The sequence below is a fragment of the Leopardus geoffroyi genome, chromosome D2 (genome assembly GCF_018350155.1).
Source record: "Leopardus geoffroyi isolate Oge1 chromosome D2, O.geoffroyi_Oge1_pat1.0, whole genome shotgun sequence".
Lineage (NCBI taxonomy): Eukaryota > Metazoa > Chordata > Mammalia > Carnivora > Felidae > Leopardus > Leopardus geoffroyi.
This window is the reverse complement of record NC_059334.1, coordinates 7,542,758-7,566,836: the sequence shown is the minus strand read 5'-3', so window position 1 is coordinate 7,566,836 and position 24,079 is coordinate 7,542,758. Positions and strand designations below refer to the sequence as shown.

General features: G+C 46.8%; 1 long non-coding RNA gene across 1 annotated transcript; it reads right to left on the bottom strand.

Annotated features, from left to right (window-relative positions):
• Positions 1–11,202: 11,202 nt before the first annotated feature.
• Positions 11,203–15,154, bottom strand: LOC123577341. Its single transcript, XR_006701813.1, has 4 exons — positions 14,701–15,154; positions 14,053–14,530; positions 13,838–13,915; positions 11,203–12,459 (listed from the first exon to the last, which is right to left on the bottom strand). It is a non-coding gene; the product is annotated as an uncharacterized LOC123577341 (long non-coding RNA).
• Positions 15,155–24,079: the final 8,925 nt, after the last annotated feature.

Below are 24,079 nucleotides of genomic sequence, written 5' to 3'. Positions count from 1 at the left end.
AGGATAACGCTTAAGCCCCTTTCCGGCCCTATGAGGTGCTCTGCGATCCAGCCCAACGGCTAACTCCCCAAGTTCACCTCAAGCCTTTCACCCCCTCACTCACTCTACCCCGGCTCATCTCAGGCGTCAAAGTGAGCCTCTTCAGACGTGCTTAGCATTCTGACCTCAGGGCCTTTGCACGTGCTGTTTCTTCCGCCAGAAAAGCTCACCCCCACCCCCCTTTCTTCACGTGACTAGCTTCTTCCTTTGATTTTAACTTCAATCTCTCCCTCCCATGATGGTCATCCCTACCCATCCCTTCTAAAGGATACCTGCCGTCTTTCTATCTCTCGGGACCCCCTTCTTCGCCTGCCCGGAACCGCCAGAATGTGACTGTAGGCGTGTGTTGTTCTCTCCCCGGCCCACTGCGAGCACTACATCGGCAGAGACTTGGGTTCGCCTGCGTGCCTGGCACAGACTGGGCGCTTGGGACGTGCTTGTTGAATAAGTCAGTGTGAAGGCAGGAGAAATCCAGCTGGCTCCGAGTAAAGGTTCCCCGCACCGTCCGCATGGACGTCTGACCCAGCGCCATGCCAGCTCCTCAATCTCGAGCGCATCTCGAAAGCCCGCGGCCAAGACGAAAACTCTGAGAGCCTGCAGACAGCATCTCAGAGCCTCCCACCGAGGATTCAAAGTTACCCAGACCCACGGCCGCCTCTGCACCAGAGGCCTGGGTGTGAAGCGGACGATGGAAACACCAGCGGGAGTTCAAGCCCATTTCAACGGCAGGGCGGGGCGGGGAGGGAAGGGCCCAGGGCCACCCCGTTCGATTCAGGGCATCGGCTAACTTGGGTCCCCTCTACCGGTGGGTCGGAGCCGGAGGGCACAGCTCCGCTTCCAGGGGCTTTCGGCTCCACGAGTTCTGTGATGGCTCTTCCCGGGCACGCCCGCCACTTCTGCAAAACACCTTGTCCCCTTCAAGATTCTCCCATGAGCCCCTGGGCCCAGCCGCGCCTCCCGCGCCGAGATGTGTCCACGGCCGGGTCCTGGTCCCCAGGCGTTACTGCTCGACTTAATGCTGGTCTGCCCTTCGGGTCCCTCGAAGCGAGGATGTCACACGGCAGCCAGCAGGGGTGTGGCGGCAAGAGCTGTTTCCTGGAAAGGTGTCTGGTGGAGGGAAGGGCCAGGAAGGGTTCATTCCCCGCCCCCCGCCGCCGCCCCGGGCGGCTGGCCCCCGCAGACGGGCCTTGACCAGCCTCCTCTGGAAGTCTTCCCCTGAAGTCCTCCCCCCGCAAGGCTTGTGGCCACCCGGAACACTGAGTCAGGGGTGCTACAGGGGCTGCCTTGCTCTGGGAGAGAAGCTGACCTTAGGATCCGAGATAGGTTTGGGACCGGCAAAGGACACCTGTCTCTGGCTGTTTTCCCTTTACAGGTGCAAAACGCATTTTTCTCCGCACCGCCTGTCTGCCTGCAGTGCAAATCCAAGCTGCAGCCTTTACCGCCGGCACCCGCCCGTCCACGCCACCCCTGCCCAGCCTGCCCAGCGCCCTCGCGTCCCAATCCGGGAATCGTCGCCAAACGGCCCCTCTTATCACTCCCAGAGGCTCTGGCTTCTCCCCCCGCAAAGCACCTTGAACTCTTAAAACTTCTTTAAACTCAGAAAACTTACACCCATGCTGCCGTGCTTTGTTCGATTTTTTTTTTCCCCTCAAATATTCTGGTGGCCAAAAATAGAACATTTTCCATTCTGAGGACCAAGCGGCATCCTTGGGAATTAAAGTAGTGCTTCATGCCTCTCCAGAAGATTCCTGCCAAGCACGCACACGCATGCACACATAAGCCGCCTGCAAGTTCTAAGAAGCTGCTTTCTGTAGGTACAGGGGTGGTCAGGAGCCAAAAGCCCTCTGTTTGTTTTCTATCCAAGAACGTTACCCAAAAAGAGCACAAGGGCACCTCAAGAACGCTGTATAGGGAAAGGCCAACTGCGCCTAGTGCAGTGACTTTGAAAACGGCCCCATTGTCCACCCCTCCCCCTGCCCACCATCATCCCAGAATCCCTCCCAAGACTTACTCCTCTAAGATTCCAAAGCTCCTCTCGGCACAAAGTTCATGGCCTTTATGCCAGCGAGCCGCCGAGGGGTGTTCGCCGTAAGCTCTCTCTAAACCCGTTCCCATGGCGGAACCAGAAATCCCACATTCGGGAAGACATGTTCAAGCTTCAGCAGCGAACCAGACGGACTGGTCAAGTCAGACAAGGCTAAAGTGTCAGAATAATGGCAACTCAGAACATGATGTTGCTAGCACAAGGCAGGGGGATGTTTTGTACATGCCGCTCTAGAAGTTTGTCACTCTCAGCGCTTCTGGAATCCTCTTTAATGGCACTTACGCGCTACGACACCTTCCGTGGTTTTGTGCTTGAACACGCAACCCTTCGCACACCCTCCGGCCGTGCCCCCAAACAGAGAGTGTGGGGTTAGCTGTGAGATCAGCGGGGCTGCGTTGTATACGCAGCTGGTAAGCACTGGGTGACTGCTGAGAAACACGAGGAGCCCTTTAGAACAATGACCTGCCACTCACCTGCCGACGTAGCAAAGACCGGGAAGCCAATGTAGGGAGAGTGAAGGAGGGCGCCAAAAAGTGGGTGTGCTGGGGGGGCAGAAGCATGAGAATAAGAGAGGAAAGAGGAAGCAGGAGATGGGGAAGAATCAGAAGGTCAGGCATTAGTTGGTGGTGAGTGGAGGCCAACAGAAGCGGGTGGAAAGGTCCAGGATGGGCCCAGGACAGACAAGCAGGGACAGACAGAGAGGAGGGGGAACAGAGCAGGGCTGGGGGCAGTACTTCCTGGCGGCTAGAGGTCAGCCATTCACCAGCTAGGTCGCACTGAGATAGTGCACCGCTCTGAGCTTCCCTCGCGTCGTGTATTGACGGAGATAACAGCATCTCTCGGAGGTGCGTGCGGGTTTGAGGCGTCAATGGCTGGTGCTGAGGAACCGTCAACAAAGGCCGGGCATCTTCCCTACTGAATGGCAAACACTCTGCCTGATTCCATCAGAGAACATTCGCTTCTCAGCCGGACCTCCCCTGACATCACCCCCGAGTTCTTCTGGGACGCACAGAGGCACGACGGTCAGCTGTGAACCCAGCAAACGTGGGTGGCAGGAGAAGCTTCAGGGTCACAGCCCAGACGCTACTGAGTATCTGGAGCCCTGCGGGAGCCCCCCGCCTGCAAGGGGAAGGGGTTCCTAGCTGCCAGAGAGCCGCAATCATTCCCCGAAGCTTCATTAGCTCCCGTACTCAGCGAACAAGGCCGTGCAACACATTAAGCCTGTACGCACACCGAGAACCCCTCTAGCTTCTCTTCCTGGCCCCAGCGTGGGCTCCGTCCACCCACCTCACCACTGCACACCTGCGCCAGGGTAACTGTTCAATATGGGTTCCTTCCGATCCTGCCCTTGTTTGTCTGCTCAGGCTACCCAGCCTGGATTTCTCTTTCCTTTTCCTTCCGTCTAGCAAAATACGAGTCAGCCGTCGGGCCAAAGGCGGTGGGTTTTTGTGTCCAGGAGAGTGACTCCCCCCCACCCCCCGCCTCGCTGCCCCTGGCATACACACAGTAAATACACATACCTTGCTGTGGGTTGAAGATTCCCTTACGGCTCTCAGAAGGAGCCAACGTGGCCAACAGCTCAATTTTGGACTTCTAGCCCCTAAAACTATGAGACGGTAAAACTGCCCCGTTCATGGTTCTTTGTCATGTCCTCTCCATCACAACACGTGAGCTCCTTGAGGTCAGGGACTGAGTCTTACTTGCCTTTGGGTGCTCAGGCCTCTTTAGGGATCTGGCTGGTAAAAGAATCTCTAAACTTGAAATTCTCATGAAGTAACGCTTTAAGAATTCAAAATCTAGAACACAGGCAGCCAGCTGTGGCTCACGGGTCAAATCCCGCCCACTCTGCCTGTTTCGGTAAATAAAGTTTTATTGGAACACAGCCACACTCCATTCGTTCATGTTTCGTCTACGGCCAATTTCACGCTATAACCGCAGAGTTGAGGAGTTAGTTGTAGCAGAGATCATATGGCCCACAAAACCTAAAGTATTTACTCTCTGGCCCTCTACCAAAAAAGTTTACTGACTCCCAGTCCAGAAGAAAAGAAACATAAATGAAGCATAGTGATAGCATAAAATAAATGTTATAACAAGGCCCAGATCATGCAGCCTAGAGAAGGACGGGTTGAAACGAAGCCTTCATAGGGAAGGTGACATTTGAGAAGGGAGAGAGCTTTTACTCAGAAAAGACAAAATACTTCATTGATTCACTCTGCTGTGCCACCTGGACCGATCGTGTCTGCACTAATCCTTGCCTGGGGGTTAAGGGTCGCAGTCGGCTGGTTTGGGGGGTGGGGGGAAGTGATGACAGGCTCTGTTCTCTGCACACTGAGCTTGATTTGTGAGAGGCACACCCACGAGAAGGTGCCCAACCATGGACACTACTGAGCAGTCTGGGTCAGAGGCACCGATGTGGGATTCAACAATGAAGGTGGCTCCGGAAAAAAAGTGCGAAATGAGTAAAGAAGATGGTTACACATGCAACTCGGGGAACTTCAGAGCTCCGTGACAGGCAAAGGAAGAGAAGAAGCCCTGAGGGACTTGAGGACAGGCGAAACAGGAAGAAAGGAAGTCGTGTCCCTAAGTCCCAGGAAAGCGAGGGTTCAGCGGTGTCAAAGGCTGCCAGAGGCCAGGACGACCAATTCATCAGACTTAGCAACGAAGGGGCCTTGTGGCGCGGTGACAGTCATGTTACCTGCTCGTCACAAATTATCCCTGCAACTAAACCATAAGGAAAAGCATACTGCAGTTGCTTGAGTTATTATTAAGAGGAAAAAGAAAGAAGGAGACGAGAAAAAACAGAAATTGACGATACCTGGGCTGAAATTAATGATTAATCCCTAAAAATCGAAATATTTTACTCTTTCTATATAGATTCTGTACAGAGGCCATCCTTCGTCTAAATTCAGCAGGGCTGAAAATTACTAAGGGGCACAGGCTCCGTCACTGTAGACAGCCCAGCCCCGTGAACAACCGACATCCCCGCGCCCAGATGCTAACGGCAGAGTAACAGGCAAGGAGACAAGGACAACTACACATTAGTGGCCGCCTGCCCGGCCAGGCAGTGCGAGTCGCTTCGCACGGATTACTCATTTGATCTCCACTAAACCCCTGCGGACTGACTATATAGTAACGTATCATCTGTATTTTTTTTCAGATGAAGGCCCTGAGACTCAGATAGCTCACACAATCTATAGTGAGAAAAAATAATAATAAATAAAGTATTAAGTTTAAATTAGAAGAAAGAAAGAAAGAAAGAAAGAAAGAAAGAAAGAAAGAAAGAGATGGAGGGAGGAAGGAGGAAGGAAGGAAGGAAGGAAGGAAGGAAGGAAGGAAGGAAGGGAGAAGGAGGGAGGGAGGAAGAAAGAAAGAAAGAAAGAAAGAAAGAAAGAAAGAAGAAAGAAAGAGGAAGAAAGAAAGAAAGAAAGAAAGAAGAAAGAAAGAAAGAGGAAGAAAGAAAGAAAGAAAGAAAGAAAGAAAGAAAGAAAGAAGAAAGAAAGAAAGAGGGAGGAAGGGAGGGAGGGAGGAAGGAAAGAAGAAAGAAAGAAAGAAGGAAGGAAGAAAGAAAGAAAGAAAGAAAGAAAGAAAGAAAGAAAGAAGAAAGAAAGAAAGAAAGAGGAAGAAAGAAAGAAAGAAAGAAAGAAAGAAGAAAGAAAGAAAGAGGGAGGGAGGGAGGGAGGAAGGAAGGAAGAAAAAGAAAGAAGGAAGAAAGAAAGAAAGAAAGAAAGAAAGAAAGAAAGAAAGAAAGAGATGGAGGGAAGGAGGGAGGAAGGAAGGAAGGAAGGAAGGAAGAAAGAGAGAAGGAGGGAGGGAGGAAGAAAGAAAGAAAGAAAGAAAGAAGAAAGAAAGAGGAAGAAAGAAAGGAAGAAAGAAAGAAAGAAAGAAAGAAAGAAAGAAAGAAGAAAGAAAGAAAGAAAGAAAGAAAGAAAGAAAGAAAGAAAGAAAGAAAGAAAGAAAGAAAGAAAGATGGAGGGAGGGAGGGAGGGAGGGAGGGAGGAAGGAAGGAAGGAAGGAAGGAAGGAAGGAAGGAAGGAAGGAAGAAAGAAAGAAGGAAGGAAGGAAGGAAGGAAGGAAGGAAGGAAGGAAGGAAGGAAAGAAAAAAGAAAGGAAACTCACGCAATCATTCGCCATCCCAGGCGGAAGAAAGCTCAGGGAACGTGCGGACCCGGAGGAAGTAGAAGCCAGTATCTACTGAGCGCTTACTCTGGGGACGTATGTTACATACGTTAGCTCACCGAAGCCTCCCAGGAACCTAGGTGGAAGAGGAGGAGGTCAGGAAATGAACTTGGAGAGGTTTGATCCAGTGCCAAAGGGCAAAATATTGAGGGGAAAACTTCTTGGTTTTCCAAAGAAATCCTTCAGAATTCGGTGGCAAACTAGATACTGAGGTATTTGAAGGTAGCATCAGCCTAAGTCACTGCTAAAATAATGCAAAATAACTCTGGTGACATCTTAGAAGGGTTCCTCTGACCACGAAGGAAAGATAACAGAAACCCAGCTCCTGGACGGCCACCCCCAGAACAGGGAAATGCCCCTCCCCTAGCAGGCGGCTGCCCTGACTTCGTGCTCCTCCAGCTTGAAATCAGGTGGGGGCTAGATGACCCCAAAGGTTTTTGTTCCCAGCATTAAACATTGGTGTTTCCAAGCACATCATAGAGTCCAGCTCGTAAAGGGTGGACAGTGCTTACTAAATAAGCAGTTCAACAGAGACTCAGAAAAAGACCCTGGCAAAGAATTTTTGGGAAACCTTTCCATTGTCGAAAACTACTCCCGCTGTTTCTGGAGGACGGTCTTCTCCGGGGTTTCCATTCACCTGCTTCACTCCCAGCGAGGGGTTGCAGGTTCACGTTCTCTCCCGCCCTCATTCGCGCATTCATTCCGCAAACGAAAAATTCTTCTTGGAAATGTAGGCAGCACAACGGAGTCAACCCTTACAAGATGATCCTGAAAAAGTCGTGCGTGCTAAAACAAAAAGAAAACCTTCTGCTTAAGGACCACCGACGTTCAGGGGCGCCTGGGTGGCTCAGTCGGTTAAGCCTGTGACTTTGGCTCAGGTCAGGATCTCGTGGCTCGTGGGTTTGAGACCCGTCGGGCTCTGTGCTGGCAGCTCGGAGCCTGGACCCTGCTGCGGATTCTGTGTCTCCCTCTCTGTGCCCCTCCCCAGCTCACGCTCTGTCCCTCACTCTCTCTGTCAAAAATAAACATTTTTTAAAAATTAAAAAAAAAAATTTTTAAAGAACCACCGATGTTCACAATGCCTGATGGAAGACAAGGAAATAGAGGACTAGTTGTGTATCATGGTTCTAAGGATTGAGGGTTTTCGGGGTTGACTGCACTGAAATAAACCCACTTCCTCTGCTAGCACAAGTACTCACTGCTTCTGGAAAACCGTCTGGCAATTCTTATCATGAGTTCTAAAATAAATCAAGCCCTTTGACCTCGGAATTTTCCTTCTAAGGATATGAACTTCAGGAAAGCAGGCTAAGCAGTACAGTGCATTGTTTGACCTCTGGATTTAGAGTGTCTGTATTTCACCAGCTGTGCAACTTTGCAAGGGGGACTCAACCTCTCTGGACCTTGGGTTCCTCGCCTGCAAAATGGGGATAACTGGCTCTGCGTCACGGACGTGTGAAGACGACTGAGTTATTAAATGTAACATCTTTATTTATATACACCTTCTCGTTTATTTTTCATGAAAACTCCACATGGAAGGCAAGAAAAATATTAGCCTGATCCGGTCAGCAATAAGCAGTCAATTAAGTGTGGACTCTTTTTATTGTTACCGTGTCCATCGCAGAGACACAAATGTGGCCGTGGCAACATTGTCTCTCACGGGGAAAATGTGTTAAAAATGAGCTGTCCCACAATGAGAGAATGGTAACATAGATGACATTTCCACACAATCAAACAGGCATCTACTTAAAATGTTTTCAAAGAAAGGTTCACGAGATGGGGACAATTCACCAAAGAACGTTCAGCAAAAAAAGTGGGCTTGAAGTTGTATGTGATGTGGGGGGTGGGGGGGAGCCCAATGTGGATGCAGTGTGGTAGATCATGTGTCTTCACCCAAGTCCCTCTCTGGAGCCCTGATCCCTCCCCGGCTGCTGGGATGTCACTGCTGATAGCTCACAGCTGCACCGCTCACTGGGAATTGTTCTGGGCCCCAGGAAGTAGACGCATCCAAAATTAGCCCCTCCGTGCGGCGGGGGGGGGGGGGGGGGGGGGGGGGGCAGTGACTTGCTGAGGCAGGGCCACAAAGGCCCATCCACTTACCTTCCTTTGGAAGCATTCTGGAAGGCCAGGCCCACTCAGCCCCGGCCAGTGGGAGCCACATTTGGAGCCAGAGTCTCCCCCTGCGAGCTTCTCCCTCCCTTTCATCCAGAGGAGTCTCCCCAAGATACACTCCGCATGCAACTTTTATCTCGGACTCTGTTTCCAGGGAACCCAATCAGATATTATGAGGGAACATCTCTGAGAGACAAAGTTGCTGGGTTTCCCCAATTCCCTGGGATGCGTCTGTATTATTTTAAAGGGATAAGATGGCATTGTTTTAAAAGAGGCAAGGTCCTCCCTGGAGTGTTAAAATTAATCAAGCCCAGGAATTTGCAATACATACATTTTATTCTTCTTCCTGATCTCAGACTTTTTTTTTTTTAATGTTTATTTATTTTTGAGAGAGAGAGCCAGAGTGCAAGCAGGGGAGGGGCAGAGAGACAGAGAGAGGGAGACACAGAATCCGAAGCAGGCTCCAGGCTCCGAGCTGTCAGCACAGAGCCCCATGTGGACCTCGAACTCACAAACTGCGAGATCATGACCTGAGCTGACTCAGACGCTTAACTGACTGAGCCACCCAGGCGCCCCTGATCTCATACTTAAAAAAAAAAAAAAAGTGACTATTTTAATTTAAATGATATCACTAGTAAGTAATGAGCCGAGGCTAAATGCTTCAGAGCATATACTTCCCCAACCTGATGTCAACATGGGTGATGCTTCCGTCCCAAAGATGCTGCTGTGGCTTACAGCGTAATTCTTTTCTCTTGGAGAACTGTCTCCATACACTCGGCTACCAACTAATCGCACCAGAAAGTCACCCCGTGGCCTTACGACAGTTTTATTAGTCTTGTCCACCTGCTCGCCAATCCCACAGTCCACTCAGATTTTATCCTGAATACCACTGAAAGGATCCCAAGATCCAATTCTTCCTCGAAGGATTAAGCTTGTTCTTTTTTTGTTTTTCTTCATGGAGGATATTCACAAGACTCTGACAGCCGTTTTCAAGAGGGGAGGCCTGAAACCATCTTGAGTGATGACGCATCTTTGGAATAAGTGCTCGGCCATCCACAGTGGCTCCTTGGAGGGGACAGTGCTTTTTATGGATCAGCGTTGGATGTTTGTTTAAAACGAAATCGGCCACATCACGTTCAGAGTCATTTTCATGTTCAACGCGACGTTCCAGGTCTAATGCCGCAGGCTGCCTGTCAACATCTTTGGCTAAAAAATGATGAAACTTTCAAGGTAACTGAGTCAGACTTTGCACGTGGAGGTACCGGACGTGACCTCCTATAGATAAATGCCAAATTGTTGTAAGGACGCCAGCTTGTAGAAAACTCCCAGCCAAACAGTACGCGCTACCCGCAGATGAGCGTTACTGTAACAACTGATAAATGGGCAGAGAAGATGCCACAGAGAGGGTAGGGAAATGGCTTGTTTTTAAGACGGCAGTCTTACAAGCGATCCCGATCCTGGGAGTCCATCTCAAGACAATAGTCAGAAACGGCGGGGCAACTTTCATGCACAAGGATGTCATCACAATGCTATCGTTTATTTATGACGAAGGGAATACGCTAAGTCCTCAACGCAAGGGAGATGGTTGCATAAACGGCCACATTGAACTAAGGGTTCTGAAGACTTGAGGATAATAAGGACACATACTCAGCCACAGTGTTGAACGAAAGAAACAGGATATTCGCTTTTATGGCTGATGCAATGTCAGCTATATAAAAATACATAAAAGCTATGTAAGCACGAAGAACCAACTTGAGAAAGAACAAAATGTCACCAACCAGTGGATGTCTTAGCACAGTGAGGTGATGCATGATTTCCTTTCCTTCCTTCTACTTGGTCTCATGTTATGGATTCTCTATGATGGAACAAAGATTATAAACTTTATATGATAACAATTGAAGGAGGAGGAGGTGAAGGAAGAACATGGTTGTCCCTTCACCCCGGTTTCCGAGGTAATGAGAAACAGTCAATCTGAGGCATCGTAGTTGGAACGGGGCCCCAGGCTACTACAAAATAGGGTGGAAAACTGACAATGTGAGAAATGGACCCACACAAACACATTAAAATAAAGGGGAAGGGGGAACCACGGTGAAAACCTGCATTGGGGTGATATTTTGAAATGTGAGCCAATGTGATTTTCTTGTGTTTCTTTGTGCCAGATCTTTCTTCCATTTAGTCAGCTTTGTGCTCTGAAGCACTCGTCCAGACGGTAGGGGAACCACGAGTCTGTCCTTGGCTTGAGTTTTAGAACCCAAAGCCTCTGAGGAGCTGCAAAACTTGGGGAGGGGAGTAAGAGACAGGCTCTCTGGCCCTCCAGGTTAGAAGGCATTGCCCAGACCAGGAGGACAGGGCAGGCTGGAGAGGAGGCCAGAAGGGACCTCAACAGGGGGTCCTGCGGCACAGCCCCCTCCCCTCATCGTGCAGAGATGGAGGAGGAACAACCAGAAACCCCACACGGGCCGGAGGACACACGTACCCCTTCCCCAGGTGGAGCCAGGGAGGCCACGAGATGCCAGAGTGGAAACATGGCGGGGTCTAGGTCTCCCCGTTCCAAAGAGATGGCAAAGGGAAGCTGGATCCTACATGCCTAAGAGCAGTGGGAAGAGTGAATTCCACCCAGTGCCCAAGAGGACGCAAACTGCCCTTTCTGCTCCAGAGAGCCCACCGAGGGGCCCAGGGCCTCACCAGCTCAGCGTCTTCGCTGCCAGGGAAGTGGACCCCAAGCCCACTTGAACTAGCAGAAAGATCCCCCCAACTCTGAAAGAGGCCTGAGATGAGAACAGGAAAAGGACCCAGCAGCGATCTGTGTGGCATCAGACACGGCCATGTCGGCGGCTGCCAGCACAGAGAGAAACTCATGCCCAACAAACACAGTGTCCTCAGTCTAAATGGTAGCTGTGGGTAAGCCCCCAGGAATGCAGTGTGATCATGGGGAGGGGTGCTGCTGAACTGACAGAAATTTAATTTCTCATACCCAAAGGAATGGGAACTCAAATGAGAAAGTAGCTATTTCATTGATACTCAGAAGCCATCGATTGTAAAATGCATCATTAATTTATGTACCACTAAGAAAGAAAGACGCCAATTAATCTATGAAACAATGCTTTCTCATCACTTAAAATCTGTATTTTATGCTTGCTGAAAAAGCTTTTCTAGACTTATTGGGTCAGAGGCTTTTATTATACATCACACTCACGCGTACAGAAAAAAGAAAATAAATTCGTCAAGAAATTCCTGAAGTTATCTTCGCATTCAGAGTTTACGCATTCGGAATCAATGTTCATATTTTTCTGAACGGCGCTGTCCTCTGTATCGATGATGAAACATTTCTTACAAGCGTCCCCACTATTGGCTCCAGATTTTCTTCCGAGATGCTGCCATCCATTCTAAAAGGTCTGATGTGGGTGCTTGCTTGCTTGACGTGTGCAAACAGGCATTGCCTTTGTACACAACTCAGTAACAAAATGATCAGTTTCAAACGCTTGTAGTAATCTACGTCTATTACCGTGTATGAGCTTGTTGCTTTTCAGCGACCCCCCCAACACAAATACCTGCTTCACTAACATCATATTTGCACCCCACTGCTCTGTTTCCAAACCTTTCTGTTGACGATAACTTTTCATCTCAAACCTGAAACTTGGGATGATCTTTTTGAAAACGTTTCAAACAGCAACTAAACTCAACTTGGGTCCTACCAACAATGCACAGACTTCAACAGAAGGGACGGTCATAGGAATGCCTGTGAACAAGTTCAGACATGCACGGGCCATTCCGTCCACCCTGCCACCCGGGAAATAGCGATTCAAAGATGCCATCAGTGAGAAGATCCTGATTTCTGAGACGCTAACGCATGAAAAGGCATGTATTGGAATTAATGAAGTATGACAACTTGAGTTAAAGAAATACTTAAAGGTGCATATCTTGCACGGTGGACTGGGTAAAATGAAGTTATGCCCATTACACAGGTTTAGCAATGGGAGATCCAAGGGTCCGTGAGCAGCCCGGCCACAGAGAAGGGTCCAATGTCCTTGGTCTAACGTGGCCTCACGATATCTGGCGGGAATTAGTTCAGCAGGAACAGCATCCCCGAGCTGCTGACATGAAAACGGAGGCTATATGGTTTCACAGAGGAAGTATCACAGCCATCCATCTTCCTGCCCCTTCAAATAATCCACTTTCAGCCCAGCCCTTGATCAGGTGGTGAGTCCCCCTGACAAAGAGCAGACCAGAACCTTCCCTTTATGGCCCGGCTGTGGTACACTATACATTCGACACAAAACAAGCAAACACTGACAATGAACTGACAGATGAAGGGAAGAAAGGGAGTGTGTGGTTAACAGCTTGCAACTGACGTGGGTTTGGGTACCCGAGCTGTAATATTTATTACCTTATGAGTCACTTAGCCTTTGAGAGACAGAAACTAGCTGGTCACCGACACCATTTCCTCTTCTTCCTGGGCATTTGCCAAGACCATGCATCCCAGCCCCCTTGCCTTTCGATGGGGTCATGGAATCGACACCTGGCCGATGGAATCTGAGCACAGGGAGGAAATAGACCACTTCTAGACTTGGAATCTAAACCCTTCTGCCTGATCCTCACATTCCCTCCCCTTTCTCTTGTCAACTACCACCAGATTCACAGGGGCCAAAAGGAGGATTCTGATGCCCTACTGGCTTTCTATATGAAAGGAGACTGAAGCCCCAAATAACTGTGTTCAGTAGATAACCTTGACCACCAAACTACATGGACGCCACAGTGGCAAAATATAAGTTACCCCACTCTAGGTAATACACCTCTCATGCTGCAGCGTCCTCATCTACGGGGAAGGATAGATTAGTTACCTAGACCAGTCAGCCCCGTGCCCGCCATACAGGAAGTGCTACCTAAACAGCGGCCATGTTACCATTGTTGTTGGTCCTGTCATTCATTGCCCTTGTGGAGGCAAAGAACGCAGATAGAGAATTCTAACAGGCAGGAGGCTTTTTGCAGCATAGAGGGAAGTAAAACTTCTATAAATATCAACTCGTACCGACTATATTTAAAGTGAAATTTGAGCAATCACATTTTCAGAGTCTGAGAATTATCTGTAACTAGTAATAAAGACCCCGAAACGGGGCACCTGGGGGGCTCAGTCAGTCAAGCATCTGACTTCGGCTCAGGTCATGATCTCGTGGTTCGTGGGTTCGAGCCCCGCATCGGGCTCTGTGCTGACAGCTCGGAGCCTGGAGCCTGCTTCCGACTCTGTGTCTCCCTCTCTCTCTACCCCTCCCCCACTCATGGTCCTTCTGTCTGTCTCTCTCTCAAAACTAAAATAAACATTAAAAAAAAAAAGTCGCTTTACCCAGCTTTCTTTCTAGCTGTGCCTGCAATGTGTTCTCCTGACACCGGAGAGTTTCCCAGCCAATCTGTCATTCATTGGTTCCTTCACTGATTCATTAAAGAAACATTTACTGAGCACCTTCTACGCACCAGGCACTGTGTTCGCTTCTGGAGATACAGCAACACCAAAACACACACAGCCCCTGCTCTTCTCGCTCTTACGACAGACTAGAAACAGATAAACAAATCAGCATATACTTACATATGTAGAAAAAGTGTTCTAAAAGTGGGGGAAAAAATAAAACCATAGTGTTCTCTGACTGGGGAAGAACAAGAGGGACTCCAGAGATCAACCAAACACCCACCTGAGATGATAATTAAATCATTCGGTCTACATGTGCCTTGTCTCCTCAATAGACTGTAAATACCCTCGGGAAGGGATTCCTGCAGCATTTGGCAGTGTCCCCACACATAATAGGTGCTCATTAAATTCGTCGATAAGGCAGCTGGCTTTTGGTCTTCCAGACAGCGTCAGCCCGACCTGGGTTTTGACCTTGTCTTCTGCCCATCTACTGCTTTTCTTCCATCGGCAGCCCCCACTTCAAGGAGATGGCCATATTTTTCCATCATCTTATTCTTTTGTCAGATGCACACCGGTGGCCTCTCAGGCAGGACTGATCTTTGTGGTCTCCAGCAAGCTAGAGGATGTTTGGGAATAATCTTGGTAACAGCCATCTCTCGCACATCAGCCCCGGGGGGTGGCGCAGAGATCCTGGGAAGGTTTACGGGATTGTCTCCTCTTTGGGAGACTTGTTCGTAGCTTAGTCGTTCTTTATCCACTCTCTTAAAATAAAAAAAAAAAATTTAAAAAAACACAACAGTCAGAGTCATTATTAAAAGGGAAAAATCAAATGGTAATAACACTCCAGAGACACCAGAAGTATTATGAAAAGGAAGTGTTTAAGTGGAAAATACTGAGCTTTGGAAATAAAACTGCAGGCATCTGAACTTACGTATGAAACCCAGGAAGGGATGTGAGAAATGGTGAGAAGGTCTTTTGCCATTGAGTCAGGTCTCTGGCAAATGATCCCTGATGAATCCACATTTGCTCTGGGATTTGAAACTTTCCATGCTCTTATATTTCATCAGCTGCTTTGAGTTACTTTTAAAGAAACACATTTTTAATGAGAATTTTTTGACAGAGAATGCAGTGCAGATGTAATTCTTTGGAACAATTATTTCCTTTGTTGATAGCTCTTTTTTTTTTCCACAGCACCCACTTGCAATTACAAATAAAACAGTAATTAAAACTCTAAATTCACTCAAAATTATCATCCCATTGGTCACCTCCAGATATCCTTGAAATGTCATTCTGGAAAAAATGTCTTATTAAAGATGCAATGTGCTAAGACAGAGGTTTAGATTTTTCTGATTTGTAGTCATAAATTGATAGTATGTGGGAAATTTTTAACTGACTTGAAAATTATCACAATGAATTAAAAATCTAAGTCAAGAGACCCTAGGATAGCCGAACTGTCTTGGCGGGGGGAGGGGGGTGGGAACAAAAGGAGGCTAAGTTGGGTTTTGTTGGGTTTTATTTTTTTTACATTTCTATACAAATTGCAAGCACATTCAAGGATTTAGTGACATATATGTTATAGACCAACACACTTCCCCCAGTGCAGACATGAAACGCTTGGTCTAATTTAGCCATGATCTACGTGTATTTTTTTGAGTCTCCCCCTGAGACAGGGTGTGTTGAAATCTGATGGTAACTCATCAACTGAGTCTTTGAAGATTTTTAAAGTGATCCAAGAAGTGCCTCTCTGCCCCCATTCCTCCTCCTCTTCTCCATCCCCTCCCCCTCTGGCACTTCCCACTTTCCTAAAAGTCACCGTCCCTCTTCCACAACGCCATAAACAAGCAACTCCCAAGAGTAGCTCCGACTGCCTCTGTCCTTGGCCCAGGTAGGTCACTCATCTACCCTGGTCTTGTGTCCGATCTCCTGCCTCTGGTCCTCACAAAGCCCGGTCCTCCCCGAAGGCCTCTGATGAATCGCTCTCCTGTTCCTAAAACCGATGCCCACTCTGCCCATGCAAGGAGCACTGCAGGATGTAGTCTCGGTTTACCTTCCTGTCCTTGGCTCTCTGTATAGACAGCAAGCTTGACCACCCCACGCTGTCCGCTGTGAGTCGTGCTACTGTCTCCACAGGGAGCATCTTTCCTCTCGTGTGGGCACGTCCATCCACATCCTGCCGGCCCTTCAGTCCCCACAGGAGAAAAGCTGCCCAATGGGCAGCGGGCTCCACGGGAATCCTGGGCATTCAGAAAATTCCCGGTGCTGATGTCCATCACAAAAAAACCTTCTTTCCTCCACTAAGCTGAGATCAGAAAGGTTCTCCTGATGCACTCACTCACTCCCTACAATCAATTCTCACCTTTTGTTCTTTTGCTCTTTTGTTTCCAAAGAATGGGACTGGGGCTGGCTGGCCCAATTGGTGGCTCAGATCATGATCAAGTGCTGACTTCAAGCCCCACATGGGCTCTGTGCTGACAGCTCGGAGCCTGGAGCTGCTTCGGGTTCTGTATCCCTCCTCAGCTCACTCCCTCTGCCTCTCTCTCAAAATAAATAAATAAACATTAAAAAAAAAAATGGGACTGAGAGCGAGTGGCACTGTCACTGTGGCAGTTCCAGGGGTGTGAGGGGACACGTAGGAGACCGGCTTCCCAGCCCCACTGGTAAATAACCATTCATGACTTGAGAGCACCGGACGAGCCCTCCTGGGGCTAAAGGATGATCTCCAGGCCTCCCGGGTTTGAGTGTGAAGAGGTCCAGGCCCTGCTGGCGAACTTTAAAGCCTCAAGCCCCGGACAGTCCCAGACATGCTAGTGTCTGACAGGGTTCCCGTGAGGTGGGCAGATTCGGAACGGCAGGTTCCACTGCCTGTCGAAGGGGGTTCTCAAACTGTCAGCGTCCGGGGCCGGGTCTTTTGACTGCGAGGACACACAGACTAGCACCTGCAGGTGGGCAACGCGAGAACCCACAGGAGTCACAGGGAACACCAGGACACGAAGCAAACACACATGCGGACGCCTCCAAGAACCACAACTGGGAGACATCAGAACCTCAGTCTGTATTTCTCCGGACTTACCCACTCTGCTCAGCACATCTGCTCCTTTCTTCTCCTTTCGCCGTCCACTCACTGCCTGTTTCCTCGTAGTCTTTCCTCTCTCGTAATTTTACTTGTCCTTGGCTTTTCAAGACCTCTCTTGCCCCTAGTTGACCTGGGATCTTCGTGTCCATTTCCTGACTGGCTTGGTCTTTCAGCCCCAAATCTGTCTTGTTGAGAGAGCAGTGTGATTGACCCAAAAACACTTTGAACAAGGTCACTGAAGAGCCTAAGTTAGGTTCCCACTCAGCCTGTGACATGTTAGCGCAATGGGACAATAGTAACGGGGACGGGTGACATGGTGGCTGTGACCACTCGCTCTGAGAAGCTTCACCTCTTAGCAGGGCTGTGATTGGAGCAGGCTCTGAGACCCTTCGCGGCTCCCCTGCTAAAGACGCTGGAGGTTTTGAGTGCGGTAGCCTAGGGTTCCTATCAGAGTCTCCAGATCTGCCTCCACTAAGCATGTTTTTGGGGAGCAAGCACGATCTGAATCCTCTCTCACAGTTCGATAACCTAGCCTACAGGCTCATCATTAGGGCCTTAACATGTTTAGCTGTTGTCTAACCCTGTAGTTAAATACCAAGAAAGGCCTTTAGAATCACACACTCAGTGGAAAGATGGCTCACCTTCCATGACTGAATTCTTAAAAAAAAAAAAAAAAAAAAAAAATATATATATATATATATATATATATATATATATATATATATATCTCCCACACATAATTCATTAGTTTGTATTAAGTTAGAAAGGTCCAGGATGTACCTTGTGGAAATAATTGTGAACATGGGAGATAATTGGGCACATTAGCCAAACAGCATTCACAAGAAAAGCATTTCCCCATGGCTGGTAGAAATCCTGAGGCTTAGTCCTAAGCGTTTAGCATTAAGGAAAATGGCCAAATATGAAGTATTTCAGAATCAAAACCACTACTCAGAAAACAAACAAAATGGGAGGAGGGTAAGAAGTTACAGTAGGGAGTCTTCATTAGCTCGGCCCCGGCACCCACTCTGGGCATGTTGACCTGGCAAAGAGCACACCTGGGGTGTCTGTGCCCAGTTGTTTAGCTGGTAAAGAGCCAGAGTGATGGTTTCCGTCCTGTTCCCCAGTTGGTCTGTTCTCATCCATTGGCTATAACATGTGCCCGGTTCTGCAGGACCTCGTTCTCTTTGCCGTTGGGTGACACTTTTGGAGAGTGACTTCTTCCCATGACTGACAACTAACCAACCAACCAACAACAACAACCAGAAAATCAGACTCCCGTCCATCCATCTCGCCATCTTCAATGGCAGGGGACTCCCTATCACCTGTCGCCCAGGGGCTCGTTTTCAGCCTGCTCTGCAAAGATGACAGGAGACAATGAAAGACAACCAAGGACAAAAGGTTGACACTGACCTCCCTCAATTAGGAAATGTATTTATTTCATGAAGTCAAAGGGGAAAAATTGACTTTCTGAATAAAGGTCAAAAGGAATTTGATAAAAATTCAATATCAATACCTATTTTTTTAAAATGGCTTAGTAATCTAGAAATAGAGGGAACAAAGAGACAGAACCCCAACAAGATAAAGAAGGTTTAGGGGCGCTTAGTCGAGCATTTGCCTCTTGCTTTTGGCTCAGGTCACTGTTTGTGAGTTCAAATCCCGCCTAGAGCTCTGCACAGATAGGGTGGAGCCTGCTTGGGATCCTCTCTCCCTTTCTCTCTGCCCCTTCCCTGCTTGTTTGCTTGTTCTTTCTCTCTCTCAAAATAAATAAATAAAGATTTTTTAAATGTCTATATAAAGCCAACAGCTAATATCATATACATGGTGAAAAAGTGAGTCCTGTTAACATCAAAAATAAGATAAAGATGTCCTCTCTCACCATGTTTAACATAGTCTAGGATTTCCAGTCTCTGAAATAAGACAATGAAAAGAAAAGTGAGGAAAGGAGGTAAAATTGTTGTTTGTATGTGCTATCACTGTTTATCCAAAAAAACCCAAAGCAATTAATGAAAAACTATCAGTCTGAAAAAGAGAATTTAATAGGGCAGAAAGATACAAGGTAGACAGAAATTTTTTTCTTAGGTATAGCAGCAATGGCATTGGAACTGGATCAAGGTGATAGATCGAAGAACCTCATGACTGTCAAATTTTTAGTACAACAGGGATAAGCCCAACAAGCAGTGGAAAATACAAGAAAGTCTCATCAGTGATTAGTTCTTTGGAAATAGAAACATACACAAGAGAAAAATAGTGTGAAGAGGAGAACAGATACAAGAACCTCAATTCAGATTGAAGAAATATGGAGAGCCAGAGGGGGCTGTGGTTCAATCAATATATAATTAAGAGTTCATAAGCAAATTTCACTTATGAACTGATACTGGGAGAGTATTTAAAAACTGAATCCAGCAGAATATTAAGAGAATAACATTATGGCCAAGTAGAATTCATTCTGTAGAGTATGTAGAATATATTCATATAATCCGCTACAATATAACAGATCAAAGGGAAAAATATATGAGTTTTAATAGACTTGAAAAGGCATTTGGTAAATTTCAATACCTATTCTAATTTAAAAAGGAAGAAACCTTAGAAAAGGAATAAAAGGAAATTTTCTTAACAAAGGCGCCATAGTCCCGTAAGAAGAGACACAATTGGACAGTGAACATAGGAGGCTTAGGAGTTGGGAAAATGCAACTCAGAACAATAAAAATATAATTTTTCCCGTAAGATAAAAGAAATTTAAAAGATTAATCATATGCCATGCCGGCAAACCTGTAAAGAAACCTTATTACTGGAAGCAAAATTTTTAAAAGTATGACAAAACCCTTTTGCAGAGCATTTTGCAAACGTGGGACTAGCATTTCCACAATTTGTGAAAACACAGGCGTGAAAGAGATGTTAATTGAAGTACTTTTTTTAAATCGTAGTACATCCCTTCAGGGAACTCAACGCCCACGTGATTCTCAAGCACACTACTCTCTCCCAGTTGTCACTGCGGAAAATGCCCAGAGTACATCCTCGGCCACAGGGTCACTTTTTGGGCCTCCATCACAGAGAGTCTAGGATCTAAGAGGCACAGAAAACAGAAAGAGCAGGGACTCACCACCCACCCCGCTGCCCGGTCTCAACAGCTGTTTAAATACTCCAAGGTCAGATCAGAGGGCTTGAGTCAACCAGGTGGCCTCCCCATAAACATGACTGTGACCCATGGTCTCGTCAATCCTGCCTCCAGTGGATGGAGAAAAACCGGAAAGTGAAATGACGATGTGCCTTATTTATTGAAATTCCCGGCTGTGGCTGCAACTCGGTTTAACAAGCATTAACCCAGAACGACATGGGTTCGGTGCTAGGGACACATGGATGAGTAAGGCATAATTCGTGACCCCTAATCATTTAAATCTCAGTTGTGTGTTTGATTCTAGATACTTAGACATAATTGGAATTCCCGGGGCCAAAGCTAGTTACTCTAAACCAGTGGTTCTCAAAGGGAGGCCCTGGGACCAACACGGTCAGCTTGTCTGAGAACCTTGTCAGAGATGCAAATTCTCAGTCCCCACTCCAAACCCATTGAATCAGAACTGCTGGGGGGTGGAGTCTGAAATACACTTCAATTTGAGGACTGTTACTTTATATTAAGCACTAAGCAATGCCTAGATTATTTTCCTTGTGAAAATTTTGCTAAAGATCACCTGTGGATACCAAAGACACCGCTGTGTAACGTGTATATATGCTATTTCGTTTTATAAGATGCTTGCACACCTTTTGTGTGGATGACTTCTGAAAACATACCAGTATCACAGAGCTTGTCTCTGCAGAATGTTCCTAGAGCAGACACCCTCATGTACTGCTAGATCAATGCATAATTATTTATTGAGCTCCTATTATTTATCTAATACGTACATCATGATGCCATGAACCATTTCACGCATATAGCCTTTTTTTTTTTTTTCTGAATTAATTCCATGGGATAAATTTCCAGGCATGGGATAACTGTGTGGGGAAAAAAGAACAGGAACATCTTTATAGTTGTTGGGGCATGTTGTCATGCTGTTTTGCAAGTGGGTTTGCCCTCAAATGATGCCAGCTGTCCTGTGAGGGGTAAACTTCATCACCAACTTCCCCACACAGGACAAAATCATTCTATCTTTATGTGTTTCAAATGTCGCCTCAAGGCTGCTCAATTCTACTTTCTTTGTTGTCTAATGAGGTCGTAGATTTTTCCCATGTGTTTCTTTAATACTTGCATTGACTCTTGTATGACTCATCTGCGGATGATTTCTTGGCTATCAGAGATATCACTAAAAAATACCCACTCAAGAATTTCTTACTAGACTCTGGAAACAGTCATGTTTCAGGTTTGCTGTAAGTAAATGAGAGCTTGGAATTATATATCAAAAAATAAGGAATACCTCATCTGGCCACTGGTAGAGTGTCTATTGAGGTATCTTTTTGAGTTTTTCCAGGGCTGCTTCTAGCGGATAAGGAGTATGTCTGTATGAATTAGAAAGAAAGAAAAAAGAAGAAGAAAAGAAAAAAGAAAAAAAAATGTCTCTTGCTGGAGTTTCAAACCCATGGCCCAGGAACGAGGCCTGATAAGCAGAGAGCTCCAGTCTTCATTTGCTCCCGAGCCCACGTGCCCCTACACAGTGAACAATCTGCTTGATCTTATCCTACTGCCCTGGGTTGGTCACTCATGTTTTCTTTTCTTTTTTTTTTTTTTTAATTTTTTTTTTTAACGTTTATTTATTTTTGAGACAGAGAGAGACACAGCATGAATGGGGGAGGGTCAGAGAGAGAGGGAGACACAGAATCGGAAGCAGGCTCCAGGCTCTGAGCCATCAGCCCAGAGCCCGATGCGGGGCTCGAACTCGCGGACCGCGAGATCTTGACCTGAGGTGAAGTCGGACGCTTAACCGACTGAGCCACCCAGGCGCCCCTTCTCCTCCTGTTTTCTATAAAGAACTCCTGGTTTTCTGAAAACCAGAACAAAGCAGGAGGAATTCTGCTACTTCCCCACTTTTATGGCCTAAGTTTCTTGCATGATGGTTTCAGATTGGAGGTCAGCACCACCACTTCTGGTTGTCTTCTCAACCAGGATCAGGAAGGAAGGAAGGAAGGAAGGAAGGAAGGAAGGAAGGAAGGAAGGAAGTTAGGTAGGTTTGGTTTAGAAGGAAGCCCTGTGCCTAATGAAGCAAGTTGGACACTAAGAAGGATCCAGGAGTTGGAAGGCATCTCCTGCCATGGCTCATGGAAGTAAGGGCTGAGTGTGCCCCAGTTTCTTATTAGTGAGGAAGTGGGGAGAGTATGCTGCTAAGGTCTTGGTGGTGTCTAAGGCAATTCCCTGCAGGACTCCCTCTCCGTCAGCTTAGGTTGTTCAAAGAACTTTCTAGGTCTACCTTACCTTGTCCCTGACCATTGAACTCTTAATATCTCTCCTTGCTCTTCCAGATGTTGACACTCATTTGCACCATCAGCTTAACGTGCTCAGCCTTTCTTAGCTTACAAGAAAAATCCTTTGCTCTATGCAGCCCTTCCTCCATCCCTTGACAGCTGAACTTCTGAACGAATCAACACATGAATCTATACTCCCTCACCTCCATTCACCACTTAGCCTGTGGAGACAGGGGCCTCCACTCCAACAGCCCTTTAGAGCTGTTCTCACAAGCCTACCAGCTTAGCACTTTCCTTGTCAAGCTCAGTGGACATTTTCCAGTCCTTTTTGCCATTGGCCTTGAGAATGTGTATGCTCCATACAGAGCCCTGTCTGGTTTTCACGAACGTGTCCCAAGTGTACCCTAAAACAACAGTACCTGGTCCACAATAGGCTCTAAACAAATATTTGCTGAATTAAGTACTCTCTCCCGCTTCTTCTGCTTATCTGGACATTCTCTTTGAATGTCCTTTCACCTGAGGATTCTGCTTCAGCTTCTGAAAGACCAAATAACTAAATACCAACTTCACTGTCATTTCTGGCATCCCTGAACTTGTGCCCACCAATAATCGTGTGATGGCACAGGTTTCCTTCATAGCTGATCACATCACCGTAATACAGAAAGAGCATGTCATTCAGATTTATTGTTAATATCAAAATATTCAGTTTCAGGGGCGTCTGGGTGGCTCAGTTGGTAAGCGTCTGACTTCGGCTCAGGTCATGATCACACAGTTTGTGGGTTCAAGCCCCGCATCGGGCTCTGTGCTGACAGCTCAGAGCCTGGAGCCCGCTTCAGATTCTGTGTCTCCCTCTCTCTCTGCCCCTCCCCAACTCGTGCTCTGTCTCTCTCTCCTTCAAAAATAAACATTAAAAATTTTTTTAATGTTTATAATGTTTTAAATACAATTTCAATTAATAATACAAGTCAAAATAGTAAAGATAACGTGTCACCATTTCAGGCTTTCTGAGACTAATTGGTAGGCTAGCATTCGTGAAAATAAATAAAATCACTTTTAAGAGCTATACTTCATGTGCAGTTGCTTAATCACGTTAGGCCGTAAGTCTTTCAAGAAAAAGTCTTACTTGGGAACCCTTGCATGCCTTGTAAGGACAAATTAAAAGGACAATGACACCTTGACCGCCTCCAAGTTTCACGAGTAAAGCTTTCCAAAATCTGGACACTGCCGCCATCAGTTATCTTGGTGCACACACAAGACAGAATAGAAAGAAAGCAAAGAAAAAAGTATCAGAGAACAGTAGGGCTCCCCAGAATATCTGGTTCCTCTACTGGCCTCAACTGAAAGCGAACAACAATTCAGTATTGCAAATGTGCACACACTTGGCCAGAGTCCAGGAAGAGACGGCACCGAGGGCTGATGGCTTCTACTCTAGCACTTGAAGTGCTCCAATCTGACTGCTTGGTTTTTAAACAACAAAAGAGCAATAATTATTATAGTTAAAAATAAGAATTCAAATGTATTCTTATATACCAGAATTTCATTCTGTTGTAGTGTACTGGTTTGGGCCAAGTACCGATCTTAACACTAGCAAAAGTATCTATTTGTAAGCTCTCTTTCTCTGATGACACTTTAAATATTGATGTCTCTGTGAGAAATACAGAGAGGATGAGACACGTTAAATAATACTGCAATCATCAAAAAATAGACTGTGGAACAAAACAAACTACCTCAACAAATAAATGTAAAACCTTTTTAAAAAAAGGATAAACCCACAGGTGGAGACCTAATGGTTATATTAACTAATTGCAATATATACACCTTAGTAGGAACATGACTCAAATAAACAAAT